Genomic DNA, 19902 nt, shown 5'->3' with positions numbered 1-19902 from the left:
ACAGATTCTGAATTACATCCATATAAGCGGAATGGCAAAGGGGAGGGAAAAAGATCCGCGACGCGATTGGAAAAAAAAAGAAAAACCAAAACAGAGTTCTATTTGCAAATAAAATGATATCAGTCAGTTGTTTCCTGTGATCTGCACCGCCACGGTGGGTGAAATCTGCAGTTGTGTATTCCCTCCTGTGTCTTTCAGAGAAGTGTGGCTCAGGCGCTTTCACGGCAGAGCGGCTTGTGCTTTAAAATGTTGAATGGCAACTGAGAAGCTTCCCACTCGGAAAAAAAAAAAAAAAGAAGCAGTAAACCGGCAAGTTTGCCCGAAGTGGTGGGAGCTGCTGAAGCCTCTCTCGGTAGCTCTTCCCTGACGCTGCAGCAGCAGAGCCGCCTGCGCTACATACACACAGAAAGAGAGAGGGAGAGAGAGAAAGAGGGAGAGCAAAGAGAGAGCGAGCGAGAGTGAGGGAGGGAGGGAGGAGGAGGGGGAGGAGGAGGAGGAGGGAGGACGAGTCAAGCGCTGCACTCCAGAAAGCCCAGCCTTACCCTCTGTCTCTGCTGCTGCTAGCGCTGCAAGTGGGATAGCTGCTCAGCACAAAACACCAGTTCAGTCCTCAGAACCGATCCTCATTACACGCCCGAGCGTCGCTGCTGTTGCCTTCTCTAACCCGTGATCTGTAGTGATTCTCTCCTACCCTTTCCCTCCCTACCTCCGCTGTAGACTGTGAACCGAGCAACGATTTTTAAAGCAAATGTTTATTCGCCTTTCTTTTAGGCAGAGCTGGTGCACGTTCGGGGCTCCGCATTTTGCGGAATCACGCTGGTAAGAAAACTCGTTTCACACAGATTCCCACCTTCCCCTGTCGTGTCGGTGCTTTTATGAAATAGCTGCAGTCACAGTAACTGCATAAAACTCCAGGGAGGAAGAGGGGCTGCCTTAGATCTCAGACTTTCGTCCTGTTTCCCAGTGCTGTTTGAGCCTTTTGGTCTTTGTGTTCATGTTCCTCCTATTACCATGATTTGAATGTGTCTTTTCAGCGTGTTTGTGGGTTTCCTAGGAGAAAAAAGAAAAAAATCCCTCGGAGAAGATCATCAGGAAGGGGGCGAGAGGGTTAGTAGAATAAACACATGGAAGAAGTAACAGATTTATTTCCGAACAGAGACTTGCTGCTTCGATGATTGCTAAAATGTAGCGTCACCTACCTGGGTAAGTGGGAAATAAACTTTAACGTTAAAGCTCTCCGCTCAACTTTGTTTATTCTAGTGTCCCTAGTTCGCTTCTCCTTTTGACTTTGTGCCATTTAATCGCCTATGGCGTTTGCGTGCCCCTGCCCCTGCGCCCTGGGTGATGCCCGGCTCCTGTGCCTGTCCTCTCCATTCGGATCCCGGAGGGAAAAGAGGGAGAATCCGGTAGGCTGGCAGGAGAGGGAGGACCTGGGCGAGCATGGGGCAGCCAGTGGGAAGAGAACCGGCGTCTCTGTGTGTGCGTGTGTGTGCGTGTGTGTGCGTGTGTGTGCGTGTGCGCGCAGCGAGGGGGAGGCAGGAATCCAGCTGCTCTCTCTCCCCCTGTGAACACATGTGGGAAAACAAGTTGCTGCGGGTTCTGTGTGTGCGTGTGTGCATTCTTCGTTTTAAATGGTTATTTTGAATAAAGATGCATGCAGACGAGTGTCGTGAAATGTCTCTCTTTCATCGCGATGACAGATTTAAGCGAAAAGCGGCCGGATATGTTGAGGCGATTCAAAGCAACGGTCACAGCGTGTCTTTGTCATTTGGGGCGGTGAGTGAATGTGGGAGGGAGGGAAGGTTGCCACCTCTTTCCCTGGGGAGTCCAGAGGCGCAGAGGGGCAGAGTCGCGCCTCGTGGAATCGGCGCTGGGGAGTGAGTGACTGCTGCTCTCTCCGGAGGGCTACAGGGCTGCTCCTCCGGCGGCCCCGGCCCCGGCCCCGGCCCCGGCCCCGGCCCCGGCCCCGGCCCCGGCCGCTCTCCCTGCCCCGCCAGAACACGAAAACCCTCCCCCGCCGATGCTGGAGACACTCGGCTTTATATCTGCAGCATCAGCGAGAAAGCCCGGCTCGGCGCAGGCTCAGTGTTCACCGCCGCAGTCCCGGACGGAGGAGGGGGGCTCGGGAGCTCAGCATCTTCGCAGCGGGTTAAGTAGGATTAATACCAAATCCCTATTATATTTGCCAAGCAACTTGAATTTATCAAAATTCCCCCTCGCTGTTCTGGAGCTCCGAGAGGAGGAAATTTTGCCCACAGTGTAAGATCCAGACATACCAGTACGTAGAAATACCAGCATACTGCATTACACTGGCTCCCTGCACTAGCAATACAATTGCAACCCGAAGCTCCCGCTGTTCCCTTCCCTTTGTGCTTTTAAACGCAGCCAGGAAACTTAATGTATTCGCCAGGGGAGGGGCGGGATGAAAGCGCTTTTAACCTCCCCGCCATAAACTTTAATCGGATTCTGGGTTGTTGCACGGCATGGGCACCTCGCCTCTTGTCTGCGTCTCCTTCCCCGTTGTCTCCCATGTCTACTTGTACTACGGTCTGCTTTGCGAAAGCCTCTTTCAAGCGAATGAGTGATTTCTTTCTCTTGCCATGTGCAATCGCTCCCCCCTTCCCTTCCTACCCTCGCTGGCCTCTCTTACACACACTATGCCTTTCACATGCGGTCTGCGCCCCCTGGCCCCCCTCCCTTTCTTTCTTTTTTGCAGTGTCTTCACATGCAACCTCTCTCTGAATGTGCAATGTCTTTCCTGCTCGGGAGTGCTGCGTCCTTCACAGTGGATTGGTTCCTCTTTCGGAGCAGAGGTAACGGCCCCCCCCTTTCCTATCGTTCCCCTTCCTCCCCCTCCTCCTCCTTTCCTCCCCCAGGGCAGGCGGCCGGCGTGGGAAATGGGCCCGACGTGCGCTGCATGGTGGATGGCAGCGCGGCTCCCGGTCCACGTGCCCCGGCTGCCGGGAGGGGGACGGGGCTGTGCTGGCCGCGTCCCCCCCCCGCATCCCGCGCGTTCGCGGGGGGAGAGGGGAATCACCCCCGCCTCCTCTCGCCACGCCGGCACCGCGGACTCTCGGTTCCGCGGGCAGTGCGCGCACAGCTGTTTGGGTGTCGGTAGGAACATGCCCAGCTGTTTCAGGCGGGGGAGGTTTGGCCCTCTTGGTCAAATCTGTTGCGCAGTGTAACTCCCCCCGCTGCCTCCCCCCTCTCCCCCGGCTCCCCCCTCTCCCAGATGCACACAGACGCCCACACGCGCTCAGACACGACACGGCATTTGTCCTCCTGATCTGGTGAGATCAAGTGGGAAGCGGGATCACAAATGTAATCGGCAGTAATAAATAAAATAGCCCGAGATGCTGGAGATATACAGACGGGAAATAAGAGCTTGTGTCCTTAAAGGGAACATCTGATAAGGCCACCGAGGTGGCATCTTGCGTGTGGGAAGGAATCCGTCTTGCTGACATTCGCAGCCTGCTGTACGTGGGGAAATCCTAAAGCAGCCTGGGAGCTTCCCCAGCTCCTCTGCATCCCCCCCCGAAACTCCCTCTCCGATGCTCTGCAGCGGGGCTTTGTTGTCGTTGTTGTAGTTGTTGATTGGGAAGACAGGGGTCATCGCTAAAATATACAGATGCAATTAATGGCTAGTTTATCTGCATTTCTTGGCGGAGCCCGCTTTCTGCCGCCGGCGTCCGAACTCGGGTTCGCAGTTGGCGCTTTCAGCCCACGACAGTTTGCTTTTCGCAGTTTAGGAATGTCTGCAGGTCACAGTGGAAAATTACCTGTGGGATCTGCAGTGGGAATCCATCTCGGGTTAAAGAGAAACAGGTTATTTACATATCGATACCACTCTATATATTAACAAATATATATTAGGTAGTACTATTTGCGCGCACACACGCGCGCACACATATGAAGAAGCAGCTCCCGAAGGAAAAAAAAAAATCAGGTGGGCTTGAAAGTAACATATTCACAATAATACAAGGAAAAGGTTAAATACCGTAAACATGACAGCAAATTCGAAAGAAGGGGAAAAACAAGGACAAAAAAACCCTCCTAAAGCAGTTAAAGCCATCTGACGGAAGGGAGAAACTAACTCAAGAACTCCACCAAGGGACAAACAGATGAAATGACACCACAACAGCACAAAGCCCGCGTTGACCTTTCATCTTTCTAAAGTGTCTTGCTGATCTGGTGCAATTCTGTTGTGATCTCTTCACCTCCCTTCCCTGCCACAACCTCCCCCTGGCCGCTTCAGAGCTCCCTTAGTTCGTTGCAGTGAATATACTGGGAGGTCGGCTGAATTATAGGGAGTGCTGACACTTGCCCGGTGTCTTTCACAGCTTTGCAAACATGCTTGCTGTGTAGTAGCATGTAATAGGCAGAAGTGATTAAATTATTCATTGCAGCAACAGCTTTTCTGATGGACGTTAAAACTTAAGAGTTTAAATAAGGAAACCACAGATTTGCTTTTAAGCAGATAACAACTGCATCTGTGCTTATTTAACTGAATGCTAGCTAAGCATGGAACCAGTTACTTTGTTTAAATCCTCTCTCTTTTACTCTCTGTGAGAATTTTGAACTAGATAATACACCATAAAAGTTACTGACAGAGCAAAAATAATCTGTGTTGGATAACAGTGGTTAAATCTCACATGATTATAATTGCTCATCCTTAAAGTAATATTTGAGGTCTGTTCAAAATAAAAGGTTCTTGCATAGGCATGATTCCATCAGAGTTTCTGAGTTCTCACATTTATAAAGAATGATGAAAAGTAACATTTAGAAAAAGTGGTTGTGATTCTGTTTACTAGGATTTTTGCAGTGTATATATATTCCTTACAACTCACAATGATTAAGTATGAGGTTTTCTTTTTTCCTTTTTTTAATTACATTATTCTATAGAATCTGTTATGAAAAGACTTTTACAGTGGTTTTTTTTCCCAGATGTTGACAAAAAATCTAACCATTCAAAATCATGCAGAAATGACAGACATATTATGCTTGAAATCAGAAGGAAAAATTAATGAAAGGTCTTAAAAAAGCATATGAATTTTCATGAGGGAAGGCAGATTTTGGTTAGATTTATGCTTCATATGCAACTACTGGCTTTCCTGGATTCACAGAGATATAAATGAGTCCTGCACCCAGCCCCATTATTTTATAGATTTATTTTGTAATTAAACTAGTGTTCAATTTCTCTAAATGCAAAGTAAACTATAGAAAAAAAAGCATTTAAGGTGGATTTGGATGAATTCCTATCAAAAATAGAGGGAAACTATGAAACATTAGTGTATATTCTACATAGAGAGATACATTCAGGGGAGATAATTAAAGCTGGATTTAATTTAAATGAAATGTATGAGAAGCAGGTAGCACTGACAAAGAAAGAAAAATGTGTTCATTGTCACTGAAAATATTAAATGGGTACAGTTGATACGCATATGGATTCACTAGCAGAGAACACTACACTTACTTTCGGAAATAATGTGGATTTTTTTGATATAATGTTTCCAAGGTTGGTATCAATAGTGAGCACACTGAAGGTCTCAAAGTGCTTTGTAAATTATTCCTATGAGATAAAAGGAAGTGCAATGACCTGCTCAGTCACCCAGCAAGCCAATGGGTCTTTCCAGATTAAGTTCATCAGACCACAGTTTTGCACTTCTATAGTTTTTTTAATATATTCTGGATTCACCTCAATATTTGTCCTTGGATAAGTGGCAATCGTTTCTGCTTTATTTGATGGACTGCTGCAAAGTCAAAGCTGCTCATTCTGAAGAGAGTTTAAAACAAGTTTGTGTTCCAGAGAACTACATATACAAAGGAAAATGTTGTATCATGAAATTTGATGTATAGCAGTAAAATATACTAAACTGTTATAGATATATTGAAATACAGTTATTCTCAAGCTCCTGCTCCCACTTATTTCTGTCAGCTATCCCTTATATACAGAAATGAGTACACAGACTTCGTAAAACCATTTTGCTTCTACACACTATTGAAGACTTCTTAATCTAATATTATTTTTCAGTTCTATGCTCCACATTTTGTGGGGGTTTTTTGTTTGTTTTTTTGGTTTTTTTTAGGATGCTGCAAATATCTTTGCTGTGAGTTAAAGTTTTCTTTAATTTTAAAATGAGAATCACCAGATCATAAAATCTTTTGTCTGATATTCCTAGTGCATCCTGTGCAGCTTTAATTTATTATTAATATAATTCAGGATAGCATAAAAGATCTGGCATGTCTTCATGAATCTATTGTGTCAGCTGCCTGTTGAGTGGAAGAGAAAATATCCAAGCAAGATGGTAACTCATCGGAGTTCAGAGGAAGAACCTTTGCTACTAAAATTCAAACGCAGTTATGGATAATTGAATTTGGTGTCTCTCTATTCCCTTCTGTAAGTTAATGCCAATATATGTTATTGGCTATACCTAGAATGTAATTTTTAAGTCTACACATATACTCACTTAGATATTTGGGAGCTTTAATATTTCTGTCTACCTCATCAAAAATAATCATTGCTCTCCGGCTGAAATAAGGGTCATATAAATACACAGTTATTATAAAGTAGGGAAATAAATATGGTGGCAAAGAAAGTAATTTAGAATAGGACCAAGCTGTTGATTGCTTATTGGACAGTCTATTTGGCCTTGTTCTGCAATGCTTAAAACTGCTTTACTAGGTATTTTATAATGTTAGACTTGCCTTTTCATATGAAAAGTGCAACATTAGAACCCTTAGAAGTCATATAGTTATAACCCTTATTTAGCTATACAGTGCAGAAGCACACCATTTTTTCCTTAATCCTTTGTTTGACTCTGACAGAGGTATGACTATTCACTGAAAAAAAAGTGAGGGCTATTCACCTGTTCCATCTACTGTTAATGGTGAGCAAGAGAAAGCAAGTGTGAAGAGGTGGAGTCCCTTGCACCTTTCCCTGAAGTAGATTAAAACATAAACTTATATAAGCATGCCTGTACTGCACAGGTCTAGTGAAGAGCTTTGGCATTTAGCCAAAATGAGAATTAGAGGCTTGGGAAGGCCCTGCTTATATCACCCTAAAACAGGGTAAGCACCAATAGGAAAAAAATAAAGCCAAGACCGTCCAGTAGCCAAATATATTTTAGGCTGTTAAGCACTGATATATATGCTGGTACAACCCAACAATCAGCTTTGCTTCTGAAATGCTTTGTACTGCTACCTTAATTGTCCAAAATAAGAGTGAAGGGGTTGTAACCACCCTTCCTGTGGGGAAGATTACATAGCCTGTCTTTGAAATAATTTGTTCTCCTGCTGCTTCCTTTGCAGTTTTTGCCATGCGCAGGCAGCCATACTTTCACACCCGCTTTAACTGTTTTGCAAAATTTCTTGGTGATCATCCTTTGCATAATTACATTTTTAGCTTCCTTTATAAGAGTAATAAGTACTGTACAGAGTAGGTTTTTATGACCTGCAATATATCTAGAGGAAGAGAGGTACTGATAAGTTTCCACATTTTTCATCTTCTGATAGAAGCTTGACATATCTTCCAGTTCATTCATTCTGTGAGATGATTAAAAAGTTGCTCTTCAACAAACTAAACCTCATCCAGGGCTCAGCAGGAAATAACTGCAGTCTAAGCACATTAAAGAACAGACAGGGCAAACCAAAGTATACCTCTTTCTTTGCCTTTTAAGATCATGGGAAAAAGAGAAAAGCAGTCTAATATTGTGATAAAATTGGAAGCCTGCAGCAGCTAGTTGATGGGTAAGGATATAGAACCTAATCCAAAGCATACAGAAGTCAATGGAAGTACTTTGGCTAAATAAGCTTTACATTAGGCACCTAGTGAGTGAATGATTTTTAAAGCATTAATGTAGATCTTAAGTACATGAGTGAAGAAGAAAATGATGTGCATTTTAATAAAAATAAATGCCATTAAACCACTTAGTGGTGTAATGTTATTTTGCCTGACCACAGAGATCATGTTTATGACTCAGAATAAACTGGTAATGGATCCTTGGGTGCTGAGTCCTATCATCCACTAGTGCAAGCACTCATATTGCATTAAAAAACTATTTTTTAAATATATATATACTTTTATATATATAAAAAATTCTTATGTTGATACTGATCTCGAAGTTCAATACATCACTATAAACATCCGCAGGCTCTTTTTACCCATTCATGTCTTTACAGAGAGCATTTCTCTCATCTTAGTTTTGTTTGCAAAATAATACAAGATTTTTCAATTTCCTCTCATGAATTAAGTTCTGCATTCCTGACATCATGCTGACAGACTTCCTCTTCACCCCCACTCCATTTTTAGTGAAGCTTTCAGTGAATCTTTCTTTAATATGGAGAACAGGAATTGTTCACGATTTCCATCATGAAGATGTATTCTACCTGATGTAATAGCATTAAACATCCCTTTCTTTCCCAGAAATACCTTGTCTAATACTTCATATTAGCATTTTTCATAGCTGCATCATGGTTTGGTGGCTGATAGTCCTTCTCTAGTAGATTGGCTGGATCTTTCTGTTTTCTTTGTCATTTCCAGTTGATGAACTCGCAGTTTATAGCAGAAAATCTTGTTACATTGCTCTTTGTACCATTAAGTTTAATCCCATTTCCATTACAGGAGTCATCAAGGTCATCTGATTCTTCGTGTATGTTTTTATGATTTCGATGATTCTCAGGCTTGTTTTACCAGGAAATTTCAGCAGCATGCTCCAAGTTTTTGTTATCTAGTCTTTAATTTCAGTACCAAAAAGGTCTATTGCAAGACTGTCCATGAAGAACCCCTTAACAGCTACCATGCAAAGATGCAAACACCTAACACAATCTGTTGTCCTCTCCTGATTAGTCAATTGTTTATCTTCTCAATCTTATCTAACACTTTTCCCACCAGATAGTGTCAAAAATTGTTTTGAAATCCAGATAGGTGAGATCTTCCCCACTTGCCTTGCTTAGGAGATAAATTATTGAAGAAAGATATCAGGTAAATGGTATCATCTATTCTTTGAAACCTTTAGATAGATTTTATTAAGTTTGCTTTACACTTCTGTGCCGTTACTCATTCTTTGCTTCGTAATTTACTCTGAAGCTTTGCATTCTAAGACCATCTAAAAATCATATTGAGATCTATTTATTTCCTCCCTTCAGCTTCCCTTTTCAAATGTAGGCAGGCCATTTGCTATTTTCCATAAATGTTCATCCTGATATACTTACCAAGAAGCCTTGTTCTAGATCCTTCAGATGTATGTATGAATTCCTTCAGGATTCTGGAGTGAAGGTTATCAAGACTCTTTGATTTGAGTATTTTGTCATCTTTGAATTATCACATTTCAGATGTGATAATTCTTCTTCCACACCTTTACTTTCATTAATCATTTTCCTCATTTCAACATCACAATCCTTGTTGAAAGCTGAAACAACCTATAATTTATTTTGGTATCTCTAGGTAAATAATTATAAATTTACTTATTTTTTGCTTATTTATAGCATGTTCTGCAAAAGTGAAGCATTGCTTTCTTAGCAATTTTCCGAATAAGATCTGAAGGTTTACATTTGACATTTCGTTAAAGTCTACAAGGTGATATACTATTTACATATTCCGCTATTTTGCCATTGCATGTCCGTGTGTCTGTCTTGTCTATGTGTTGCCTACATATTGTCTACATCATTCATCTGCAAGTTCATTATTTTGCACATCTGAATGCTTCATATTAAAAGAAGGAGAATGAGAGTGAAAAGGTAGGTAGATCATTCCAGGACAAAAGACGCTGTATCTGACCAAAAGGAACTTAGCACCTTCAAGGAGTTGAAGAGTACATAGATAGGAGAACCAGGTGAAAAGAAACTGAAAACATGCATGGATGTGGCATTCTACAAGAGCAGAGCTGTCCAGAATGACAAAGGTCAATCCAAACGAAGAGAGATATTACCAGTTCCCAGATGTTACCAGGCTGAATATACAGAAAGAGAGTGTGTGTGTGTGTGTGTGTGTGTATAAAGTCCTTGATGAACAAGCAAAATCTGGATATTAGAATATATCCTTCCATGAAGATTCTTCTATCAAGTACCTTACAGAAGTTTAGAGAGACAGATTAGAAAGAGAGGATTAGAACTAGAATAATGGGGGGTGGTGAAGATAAGGAAGTGTTTTTTTTAATTTTATGAACAAATACCATTAAAATTTTATAAGGGAGAAATGAGAAAAAACAGATTTCATAAAGCTGAGGGAGTTCCAATTTTCATTTCAAAACTGCATCAGCACAGCAGGGTGAATCTACTTTTTAACTAAGTTATTTATCTTTTATTCATTAACTTTTGTTTTTCTTTTAAAAACATTTTGGCATTTTTGTACTAAACTTTTTTTTTTATTTACTCAAGGGATACTACATGACTTGTAGTGTGGTTTAAAGAGGATATATTTAATTTACTACTTTACTATTTAATATAATAATTTACTATGTTAGGTTCCAAAAAGTTCATGAACGCAAAGTAATGGAAAGAAAAATTTTCTAGTTTTCATCTAACGTGTCATTCTTGGAAGAAGTTATTGACTTAACTTGGTATTATTACTACTCTGAAAGTTATCAGTAAGAATAATAACATAAGCTATTATGACTTCATGACACTTCAAATAATATATCTCTTTTTTTTAGTTGTTTATTACTTTACTGAGCTTTAGCACGTAACTTCTTCTTTCCAGGTCTGAAGCTATAGTTAAATTTTGGAAAAAAGTCAGGCTGATTCAATGATATCTGATAATGTAGCTAGATTAGTTTACCCATGATGAAATTTATGGACAATCTTATTTAAATAATTTCAGTACTTCCACTATGAACCTGAGCTTTCAAGAGGCTAGCTTTTTTGCATATTTTGTCTGAATATTAAAATCCATTCACCCAAGTTTGTTCAAGTTGAAATCCACTAAAAAATTGAATTTTACATCAGTTTGGTAAGGACTTTACATTTTTAGAAAATAAATTCCTGAAAGATTTCATTCACATTGGGTGTAGCCCAACATGTGGCTGACTAATACTTTGTTGATAATTTTAGCTCTTTGCCCAGAAACTACTTTCCTCCGGTATTATGTGACCTCTCTTTTGGGGCATAACAATGTGGAGCAGGAAGCTGCCATGTTTGAACACAGAGGGATGAAAGTTAGATCTGAATAGAGAGAAAAGGATGAAAAAAGGTTAATGGCTATCCTAAGTATCAATGATGTCAAAAAACCCCTGTGAAATTTACTATAAAATTATCCTATTCATGCTCTCGGTAAACAATGGTAACATTGTATATGTTTTGCTGTTGTTCAAATAGCAAAGGCTTATTCATCTGATCAAAATGAGATGGTCCTGATGACCAATCATGTAAGCATCACTAATATAGCATATGATTAAACTTTTGTTCTGTTTTTAGTTTGTTTTGTTGGGTTTTGGCTGGGAAATGATATAGCAAAAAAATTAATATAAAAACCCCAAAACTGTTATCAAGAACATTATTCATATTGCCAGATCAAACACTCAGAAGTTAGAAAATATCAGAATAATACTGTCAGCAGACCCTTAATTCAGATGCCACTGCACCATCCATTGCAGTGTTTGATTGCAATCTAATTACATGTTCATGTACTCTTTCTCCACTGGATTTTAATTTGGAATCAAATAAGTAAATATATAAATAAACAAATCATTTAATTAAACACAAATCAACAAACACATATTAAATAATTAAACAAATAAATTTTAATAAATTAAAACATATTTTTATTTAATTACACAGAACAAATGTGTAAGGTTGCACTTAATAAGAAATTATTTAGTATTTTTATTTTTCCATGTTCAGTGTTTGTCTCAAGACCTTATTTTCTGCACATTGTTCAAATAACATCCTGGACACAGAACTATTACATGGAATTTTTTATGATGTGCATCATTGCATTGCCTAAAAATTAAAACATGTTATTTAATTTGTGAAGTACTGTATTGTACTTGGGGTTATTATGATTCCAGTATTATAAATGGGAAGGTAATATGGAGATGTGGGTCAAAAATATCCACAGATTTAGGATATATAATTTGAGCCTTTTAGGTCTGTATTTTGGGGATTGCTTAGAATTACATAGCTTTTACATATGCAAACCAAAACTTTCACTGACATAAGGTATGTCTGGGGATGCTCACTGTTCTGCAAATCAGTCTCAGGATTTCAGGTAAGAACTCAGAAATAGATGAAATCACAACCAAAATGTTTTGTTCTGTGACTTAATATCACAGGGGAATTCTATGATGGAAGTGAGTGTCAGTCTCCAGCTTTAAAGTATGATGTTCTAACACTATGAAACACTGTTTTTCTCCTTGATTTCACTTCAGAGAAGGTCAGTTCTGCACAAAGAAGAAAGTAGGGGCCTTGAGGGGAAAAAATATGACTCTAATGAAAGACTATGTCAGACTGCACAAGTACAAGTGAGTGTAACTATGATTCCACCTATAACGTCATTTTGATAATTTTCTAACTACAAAGTGAGCATTTCATTTTTTAACCCTAATAATGTCCTTTTAATGTAATTGTGTGGTATATAGTAATTTCTATTGCAGACAGAGGACAGCAAAGTTCCCTGTCTCCACAAAAGGAAATGCATTTAGGTATACAACACTTCGGAGAAGAAGGAACTGGGGTGGAGGGAAGGACTCTTGAATAAGCATAAGCAGGAGATGCATTTAGGTATACAACACTTTGGAGAAGAAGGAACTGGGGTGGAGGGAAGGACTCTTGAATAAGCATAAGCAGGAGATGCACAGATGGTAGAAGTTCCCAAATGTTCTAGTCTTCTCTCTGGGCATCTTTTGCTATATAAGTGTGAAAACATTTGTTAGAAGGCATGATTAAGGCTTTATAGGCTTCACAGATGAAATGTAATTTAGTGGAAAGACTTGAAAGATAGAAGATTCAGACATGAAATGGATTCCATGAAAAGAATTACAAAGGATCAGGTCGAGAGGGGCAACCAGTTGTAATGACATCTAAATATTGTTCTGTAAACAAAAGTTTCGATGACGAGTTAAATTGCCTTCAGTAATTTTACTGGGGTTAGGTTAGGTTGGAATACCTATCTGTGAAAGAGAAGACCTGAGTCAGTTCCCTTCATCCAGGGATATCTCTGTTTTCCTTCAAAGGAATATGTTACGTAATATATATAAGCAGTTCAGAAAACTTTAAGTCATTTGGCATACAGCCACCCTATATTCAATTAAGTATCCTAAGTATTAGGCTACAGAATTAGGTAAGTTTTCTGTCCCTCCTTTTCCTCCATCAAAACTCATTTACACTTCCACCCTTCCTCCAACTTATGGCAAGCCTCTTGTCCACTATGCTATATCTCAGGTAGGAAGAAAGCACCCTGAGGACATAGGTCAGTAAATTTGAGAATATTTTCCTGTTGAGGGAAATGGAAGAAAGTCATACCAGATAAACTGATTTACCTAAACCAAATTTCAGGGATTCCTACCCAACATATATACATATACTTGTATGTATATATTTGTAAATATATTTTTATTTGGTTACCTGATAATAGCAAGAAAATATTTGGCAAGCAGCTGCTGAGAGATGTAAACTTCTATAAACTGCTAGAGTTGTCAATAGGACATCAAAATTATTTATCAGTGATGTATAGTATATGGTCATTTTCTCAGGTTAGATTCATTGGTAGAAAGACTTGGAACTAATAATTTAGGCTGCTTTTGTTTCTGTTATATGTACTTTTAAAACAGAAATAGTATCATTTTAGAAAACAGCTTTGTTTTTAATTAGCAAGAAGGATTAGGTGTCAACTAACTGCCTGTAGAAGAATGGAAATATCATTACTGATCTTCAGTCATGCTGGAAATGTAAGGTCTTAGACTGAGAACAGCCCATGTAATAGGGCTTTCTCACCACACAAGCACTCTCAACAAAACCACCATTCAAGGCCACTGTCACATCTTACTTGCTGATTCAAATAAACTGACCTCTGGGCCAGGCTGAGGACTAGTCATGAAATAGTATTTTAAAAATAATATTTTGCTCTTTATAAACAGAAAAGAAAGCTTTTAAATAATCAGCTCTTGCCTTATCTTTACAGCAGTAAGATTTCTGTTAGTGATTCTTCATTAAACCTGATTGCATACTGGAGAAAGACAAAAATATTCCCATCTTGTGGTTGTTTCATGGGACTTAAGACACATTTATGAAGAAAAAAGCATACCTTTCTAAAAAAAGGGCACATTTCCATTTTAAAGAAGGATGTCAGAGAGCCAAACTCTCATATTTGATGAACAAGTATATTGTGGCCAGAATCCCACTTGCTTGTAGCCTGCTCTTCATAAGGTGTTTTGTTTGACTGGCTGGCTTTCTTCAGTGTTTTGTTTCCCAGAGCTGTCTATTCTTTATAAAAATATCCACGTGCCAATTAAAGGCATTCTGAAGTCAATCAGTTGTAAATGTAAGCGTGTCTTATGGGACTTTCCTTCATTTTAATGTGGTTAATTAATATGTTCCCATGACTTTTAAATGGACTGGTGCCTCAGCACATTTTCAAAATTACTCTATTTGAAGACATTTCCATTTATAATGGGGCTTAAATCTCATTTCCCTCAATATCTGCCCTCACTTAGTCTTTTTTAAGGCTTCTCCAGAAAAAAAATTATCTCTCAGCTGCTGCTCCTGCTCTTAATGCTTTCCTAGTATCGGTAAGAGCAGAAATCAACGGATGCCTCACCCATACAGAGACAATATGCAGACACTGCACTATCCTCCATTCCTGGCTGAAGAGCTCTGTGCTACCATTTCATATTATCTACATACACCGCTTCTGCTTTGTGTGTCTGCTAAAGCTTCATCCCTCACTTCAGTCTCTGCGACTTCACATTTTCCCTGTAGGAACTTAGAGTAAGACTGGTAAAGATTCCCTTAATTTCAAGCTACTGTAGATCCTAATTGGAAAAAAAAAGGCACCTGAAATAGTAGTACAGACACAGTCCTGGATGAGTGGAAGGAGGGAAAATAGAAGGAGATATAAAGAAGGTGAGAAAAGAGGTGGAAGTTACACTATTTGATTGTGTCCTTCACTTGCTGAGTCAGCAGGAGCCAAGAGCTCTGCAGGGGCACACTTAGCCTTTACATTTCTCCACAGAAACCCCATCTGGCCAACGAAATTGCCAGCAATTGAGAAGCCATGCAGGAAGCTGTATCCAGCTATTCTCATTCAGTGTGAAGGTTACAGTGTTGTGGAGGTAGTGGGAGAGGAAATTAGGAAAATGTTACAAGACTATGCCTCTCTCAGACAATAAAGGGAAGCATCAAATATGTGACCAAATTTGGGCTGTTCACTGCTGTAGTTCTTAGACACATAAAGAATTAGACATTCTGGGAAAATTTAGCTACTACTTTATAGAGACCCAACATCAGGCAGTCTTGGAAAGAAAAACCTTCATGGAGAAAAAAACTGAAAGAAACTGAATAATCAAATTTTACTATAGAATTTTGTATTTGAATTTCAAAATCAAAAGCTTTTACTTGTAATCTTTCTGTCAAGTTGTCTGAAGCAAATTTGTTGGAGCTCTACTTGGCCTTTGCAGGGACCTCTAACTTTAACCTCCATTCAAAAGGCCTAGAAAAACAAAATGCCTTCCCTGGGTCTCTTAACATGCAATGTTCACTGAAATGCAAGTACTGAACTTAGATGTAAAACAAAGAAAAATATATCAACGTTGCATAAAAGAACCCAATAATCTATGTGGGGAAAGCTCCAGAAGAATATATCAGCCAGTGGTTTATATGAACAATTAGTAAAACACAGATTGCACTTTAGTCTTTTAGTTCAGTGTTTCCCAATGAGTGAGGCTGCTCTCACTAGAGAAATGTGCCAGCATTAAAGGTGATGCACAGAACACAGTATAACCCAATGAATGTATTAACTTAGGCTCTGTGCCCAGACTGGCTCTGCCAGCAGTAGCAAGCTGAAGGAAAGAAGATGGTCAAGTACAGCAGTGTGAAAAAATGGGACATGGGGTGGAAAAGGGCAACACAGTAGTTCAGAAAAGCTTGGTGCCAGTGTTTTGTCTCTCAGATCACAGAAAAATGTATTAGATAAGCAAATATCCCTTTGTCATATCAGTTCTTTAGTTCCCTGGTGCTAGTTGTAGTGTGGTGTCAGTGCGTTGTGTTGTCCTGGAGATCTGAGATACTCTCAGGTGACTAGGTCTCTTGATGCTGCCTTATTGATCAAGACTTCACATGATCTAAGCAGTTTACAAGGGGATCAGTTTTCTGGCTGCAGGAGGGACTGAGTGATTGTTCAGATTCAAGATTGCCAGTCTTTTGTGTTTGATGTGAAGTATTTGGGATTCAGCAGGAGAACTTAAATTTTGAGATTTTTTTTTTTTTTTCACTGAGTGAAACTTGTTTTCAATAAGCCTCCCAAAGCTTTGACAACTGGGGACAAAAAAGTGTCCCAGGAACGAATTATCCAGTTGTTTATAAGAACACTTACCACCCAATGAGTTTTGAAAATCACCAGTTCCCAGCCAGTAAGGCTGGAGATATGTGTCACATCAGCAGTGAAGCAGAAAGCAGAACAGAAGCAATATACTTCATTCTATTCATGAGCAGTTGAAGCTAGATATCAACTTTTTCTACTATCTTGCAGCTATTAAACTGGTACTTGGGGCAAATTTCTACTAGTCTCCATTAATTTTAAAAGTTTAAAAAGGTTTATGTAAGACTTTTACATTTTTTTTTCTAGAAAAGATAAAGAAATGGACAATTAACTCCATTCTTCCCAGCAGTGCAGTACTGATGAATGTTAAGTCAAGTTACAGTGAATACTGAAGAAAGAGTGTTACAGAAGCTAACTTGCTGCTCAAAACAAGCAGAAAAAGTAGATCTACTAGGCTGCTTCTAGAAATTGTGCTTTCTTATAAATCAGATTTTAATACAGAAAGTATTTTTGTAATTCTCTGCAAAGATCTTGTATTAAGAATGTACGTCTATAAAAATAATAATAATAAAAAATGTAATTGCAGTACTAATCTTACTATATTTCTGTCCAAAATTGGTAATGAATACAGATTTAGGCATGTTCAGTCTGTGTGTTTGCAAAAACTATCTACCAAACAACAATGTTCTTATTCAACTAGAATCACTGTCCTTCAAGTATTGAGTCTGAGTGTATATGTTTCTCTTTTTCTTTGTCTTTTTACAATACAGTAACTGTGAGACACTGCATATTTAAAACTATGTTTTGGTCCATTGTACTTTTGGGTTAGGTTCTGAAATCTTCAGGACATGTCAGAGTGGAAGTTAACCAGGTTTTCTACTGCTGCCCTCTGCCACTTTAACAAAGTGCTCTTTTACTGCAAAGATGCCTTCTTGCAATCACATCTGTATCATTTCCTTGCAAAACCTTTGGCGGCAGGATGGGATCAATCGCATGACCTTTGAGCAGAGCCCTGACCACAAAACAGAACCTTTCCTTTCTTTCCATTCTGGCTGTTGAGAGTTTGCATGAATTTCTGGTGAGTCCTGAAGAGCGTCCCAGGGAAAGCTGATGCAGACTGACTTTTTTCCAAGCTTCAGTTCCCTCTTGCTCACCAAAGGATGGTGGGAGCAAGCTCGTTCTCCTGTGGACTTCAATTCTATTACTAATTCATCAACAGATGGCAGTAGAAAACTCCCTACCTACCTATCTTCAGACGAAAGGCCTTACAAATGACCCTAATAATGACAAAGGAAGAAAAAACATCCAAACCATTGCTGCCTAAGTGTTCTATATATATAATGTGCTCTAAACTTTTCCGTGCAGTGCAAAAGTCTCCTAAAGATTAATTTTATGCTGAGTCTGAATGTCCAGAAACAGCTGCTGCTTTTGGAATGACCATCTTTCCTGTCACCTTCTTCTGTTTTTAAATGATTCTTTTATTGATGTACTTTATTTTTCTATTTGTGAAAGAGTATACTGAATACAGATTATAGCAAATAATTTGCTTTTCCCACAGATACACTGTTTTGATGAAAAATCAGTTCTCTGAACACAGTAAAGACTTTTTCAAATATTATCATTACAGTGACAGAACAAGCAATTTAGTAAGTAAGTTTTTGAGACATGCCTCACTAGATTTTGGCATTTCATTAATTCCTCCCCCTTCAAATCAAGTATATAGTATAATAAACTTAGTGAATTCTTTATATAGATTAAAACATTAAGATGCATGGATTATACAGTAGTTTCTTATTCCATTTTTAAAAAGATGCTGATATCTTGGCATTGCCAACCAAGGAAAAAGCATTACCATAAAAATTTCCGAGAGGCATTTTCTTGTATAATGTGTAATAGGGGGTGTCTGATATAGGAAACCTCATATTATATAATTCTCTTTTGGCCTCAAGGCACATGAATTAGGCCTAGAGTTCCTGGTTTCTATTCCCACCTCTTTCACTAACTTATCTTAATAATTCTTTGCACTTCACAATTTGCCAGCATGTTTCCTATGGTGAAAGACACTGATTTCAAAGGAAAGGGAGAAAAGGGGAAGAAATGGCTCTTTCAGGCACTGCTGGAGGGAGTGGCTTACTGTTCTAAACATAATGGAAATGTTTGAATTCTCTGAGCCAACGATTTAAACTGAGGGAGGTTTGACTAAAATCGTCTTCAAGACGTGAACACTGATTTCCCTTCAATTTAGTGAGTGGATTTTTTTAGATTAGACTTTAAACACTGACGATGTGTTGGCTGTGTATGTTACCAAGCCCTGGCGTACTTGGCAAAGGAAAGTGTATGTCCTAGAAGCAGTGCAGAACATTTTGCCTCTGCACACTGTTCTACAGAAATCTTGGGGAAAAGCCAGCATAATGTCAAAGCCATAAAGACTGAAGTCTCATTTTTTAAGAGTTTTTGCTTTTTGCTTTCTCACCCTTATTTCTGGTTTGGGTTGGGTTTTTTTTTTCTCCTGTAAGGAAACAGACAAACTTGCCATAGCAGAATATTTTGGTCCCATAAGCAGAAATATTTCTGGATTTGTACTCTTCCCCCGATCTGTTTTTTCTATCTAAGTATTGTATAAAGTTTCCCTATAACTAGGGAAAAGAGATAAATAATATGGTAATTATTCAAATAATTTCAAATAGATTTTGGCAGTTTTTTAGTTATCTAACTAGTTTCAGGTTGTGTCATTTTTACATGAACAATTTTGGAAAAAAAGAAAATGATGTTAATTCTTTGGCTATAGGCATAAATAGTGGTGCTGCCCCTGATACTATCTTATTCTTATTAAAAATACAACCAGTATTATAAAAATGAGGTTTTAGTTCAGGTATATCTACTTGAGTGAGAAGATTGATAGCAAGATTGCTATGTGTTATGTAAATATAAACCAGTAATAAAAGATATAATTTAAAAGATAAGTGCTCATATACATAGAAATGGTTGCAGAATCTTCATTTAGTCCTATCATGCTGTTTTTAATATATTATCACATACATTTATTTCTAAAGGACCCTGGATATTAAACATACTCCCTGAATTTTGAAGAAATTTATTCCATGAATGAACTATGTGTTCAAACTGTTCAGCCTGCGTCCTCCGGCTCCCTGTGCTGTGAATAGGTAAAGAAGTTAGAGAATGAAAAACTCATCACGCATTCATTAGGGTTTTCTCATGGTAGTACTAGTATTTGGAAGATAGTAGCTTCCTTTGTAAATAACTTTGAGATATGTTTTAATAAAATGTTATACAATATTAAATGTATGACACTGACAGTGTGAAGCTTTTGTGTTCTGAACCGAACCATTTTTCAACAATCCACCACCAAGTGCATCTGCAACCCTGGAAGCATGTTGCTGTTGAATATTGGACTCCTACACCTTTTATTTTAC

General features: G+C 39.0%; 1 long non-coding RNA gene across 6 annotated transcripts; it reads left to right on the top strand.

Annotated features, from left to right (window-relative positions):
• The first annotated feature begins 544 nt into the window (after positions 1-544).
• On the top strand, positions 545-19694 carry LOC140652574 (uncharacterized). 6 transcript variants are annotated; one of them, XR_012042857.1, is made up of 8 exons: positions 545-1406; positions 1701-1776; positions 2052-2278; positions 2717-2813; positions 9484-9574; positions 12363-12455; positions 18027-18114; positions 19522-19694. It is a non-coding gene; the product is annotated as an uncharacterized lncRNA (long non-coding RNA). The 6 variants fall into 6 exon arrangements; XR_012042858.1 differs by having other exon boundaries at positions 565-673; positions 772-1406; positions 17298-19694; XR_012042856.1 differs by having other exon boundaries at positions 18027-19694.
• The last annotated feature ends 208 nt before the right edge of the window (positions 19695-19902 follow it).

Source organism: Ciconia boyciana, chromosome 5, assembly GCF_034638445.1.
Source record: "Ciconia boyciana chromosome 5, ASM3463844v1, whole genome shotgun sequence".
NCBI classification, from domain to species: Eukaryota; Metazoa; Chordata; class Aves; order Ciconiiformes; family Ciconiidae; genus Ciconia; species Ciconia boyciana.
Note: the sequence above shows the minus strand (reverse complement) of the source record. Positions and strands in the feature narration are given on the sequence as shown.